This window comes from Colobus angolensis, unplaced genomic scaffold (genome assembly GCF_000951035.1).
Source record: "Colobus angolensis palliatus isolate OR3802 unplaced genomic scaffold, Cang.pa_1.0 Scaffold292, whole genome shotgun sequence".
NCBI lineage: Eukaryota > Metazoa > Chordata > Mammalia > Primates > Cercopithecidae > Colobus > Colobus angolensis.
This window is the reverse complement of record NW_012116177.1, coordinates 910,509-913,297: the sequence shown is the minus strand read 5'-3', so window position 1 is coordinate 913,297 and position 2,789 is coordinate 910,509. Positions and strand designations below refer to the sequence as shown.

General features: G+C 46.0%; 1 protein-coding gene across 1 annotated transcript in view; it reads right to left on the bottom strand.

The window, feature by feature from the left end:
* The window catches only part of ACVR1 (activin A receptor, type I), a 155,637-nt gene extending 153,516 nt beyond the window's left edge, over nucleotides 1-2,121 (bottom strand). Inside the window, exon 1 of the mRNA XM_011949189.1 lies at nucleotides 1,874-2,121. The gene's annotated coding sequence lies outside the window, so the exon portion shown is untranslated. The remainder of the gene's footprint in view (nucleotides 1-1,873) is intronic.
* Nucleotides 2,122-2,789: the final 668 nt, after the last annotated feature.

The following is a 2,789-nucleotide window of genomic DNA, read 5'->3' as shown; positions in this document are numbered from 1 at the left end:
TAGCCAGGATGGTCTCGATCTCCTGACCTTGTGATCCGCCCGTCTCGGCCTCCCAAAGTGCTGGGATTACAGGCTTGAGCCACCCCGCCCGGCCAGGTTCTTTTGTTTAAGTGAATCATTGCTTTAAAGAAAAATATTAATAGAGTAAGTGGGACTCAGCCATGGTAAACTCAGGAAGACAGTACGTGCGTGAATGAAGTTTGACAATCACTGACAAAAGTGGCCAAGAACATGAGTTCTGAAGTCCTGCAGACCTCTGGTTCAAATCCCCATTCTACCACTGAAATTTGCCAAGCTTCGATTTCTTATTGTAGAAAGGTAAAGTAACAATAAGACATATGGTATTTGTGGAAATGTCATGAAAAAGCACCTGTAAAGCCCAGTGCCTAGCACATATCCAGCACCCCTAAACTATCCTGTCTTTAAAGCCACCCAAACATATCAAAGAGTTTTGCCACCATCAGTGGTTTGCTTCTCCAGAATTCCTACTGAGTTGGGCATGAGATCTCTTCACATAAAAATAAATCAAGATGCAAGGATCCAAGAGCAGAACAAGCCACAGACGACAGCTCCCAGTCCCAGCACTGATTCCATCTTCACCTCATGACCTTGAAGAGCAGGATCATTTTTCAAATCCATTTCTGTCCTGTCCCCTCTCCCTCAGAAGACTGGACTACTCAATCCAAGCCTGAGAATTACCTAGAAGCCTATCATGACCATCACGGGACTAGTTCAGTCCAATCTAGGGCAAGATAGAGGCATAACCTCTATCTCCTGACTCAATCTCTGTTATACCTTTCTTGGACACATGAAGAAAATCTGGCAAATCACTACTTTGAAAAAAATTCATTACAATTCTATTAATCAAATTAAATTCCTCACTTCTGAAATTAATACATTACATTCCTGAATATGGCATCTTTACTCTGAATCCTTAATAGTCCTTTAAATTCCTCACAGATAACAACAAACTTGCTTGGATTCAAATGATCACTCTCTTCCAAGGTACAAAAGTTCTAAGACTACTATCTAACTCAGGTTTTATTTAAAATCACCCTCACCATTTCAAGTAAAACTCAACAACAGAGCTGGAAAGGGAGGGCATGAACCCAATCTATAATCATCCCAATCCTTAGTCTTTGTCACTTATCCGAAATTTATCTATATATCATTCACCACCTGTGAGTACCCGCATAAGAGGTAACAGTAGAAGTGCTATTATCCAACACCCAGTTACATCAACTTAAGGCCTACATTTCAGCTTCAAAAGAATTCCATTTTTTAAAATTCCAAGACAGAAACTAAAAACAAATGAATCACAAAACAAGTGATCGAAGTCCCATCCAGGCATAAGATAACCTTCTGACCCCTATGTCCCCATCAGTGAAATGGATGAGGCCCATATTCCAAACTTAAGCAGTCTGCACACTATAAAGCTGCATGGAGAGGCCGATGTCTGAGGTCAGCACAAGTCTAGTGTCTGCTGGCTGCCCAAGCCTGGGCCCCTGGCCAGCAACCCACCTCCAGAGACAAGTGCCAGGACATACTATAGTGTTTCCATTTAAGGCCCGCCACTTGGATCAGCCCATCTCTGAAATTTCTTAACACCACCTTTCCAGGAAGAATTTTTTTGGGGAAAAGGGAGGTGGTGTCTATTTTTTGCCACCGCCTTCCCTTGGGCTGTCAGAGCAATCTGCATCTCTGGGACAGGATTCTTTAAAACCACTGGGTTATGTCTCAATTCATGGGCCTCTTTTCAAAAATATGTAAAAACACGTATGGAACGGCCCCTTTGCCCATCATCTAACTCTTATCATACATCCCTCAAAAAAGAAAGAAAAGCCCAATAAAATTGACAAGTCCATTGTATTACTTTGCTGCCTCTCCCCAAAAGTCAAATTCATGACAACTTTTTAATCAAGACTTTTCTCATGTTACTAAGTGGAACGTTTTCTTCTCTAAGTAGCTTCTCTTCCATGCAAGCGGCGTTCAAATCTCCAGGGGAAAGGAGGGGTGGGGAGGGGGTGGGAGACTATCTGGCACAAACTGGACAGAGCCGAGCCAGTCTAGAACCCGACGGAAGTTATTGAATCCAGCGGCCCCAGAGGCCCACATCTCTTCTTAGGGAGCCCGAGGTTCTAGCCTCACTGTTTTGGTTACAGTGCTGAAGGAAGGGTTTTAAACTTGGCAAAGTACCGTGCAACATCTGTAACCACATTTGCCTTCTGGGGATCGGAAGATGAATCCCACATTCCTGGCTTTGAAGCTTTTTGAAACTGCAGCTAGGAAGAACCGAGGGAGGGAGGGAGTTGAGCAGAGTTTATTGGCTGTCTCTCCAGCAGAAAATTCCTCTTGGAAGAGATGGATATTTTGAGGGTGGGGGAAATTCGCCTATCTATCTCCTTACTCTCTACTAAGCTCAGCTAGGAAGGTGAGCCCCGTGGCCCCGCGGCCAGATCGATTTACAAGTCAGAGTCGCATACCCTGAAGGAGTTCACAACACACACACACGCACACACGCACGCACACACACCCCAATGCAAACCTGAGACCCCAGCTCCACGCCTCTGCCCTCCCCCGCCCCATATCCCACCAGCAGTTCAGGCCCAAAGCAAGACAGTTTTGTTTCGCGGCTGCTTCCCCCACGCAGTGGGGATCAAGCTTGGGGGAGAAAGGAATGAAAGCGAGGGGGAGGCACCGCAGACGCCCACCCTGCCACCCCCGATCCCTGCCTCTTCTCCCGCTAGGCTACCTCCTCCCTCGGTCCTCCCGGCTCCAGCAGGCGCGGC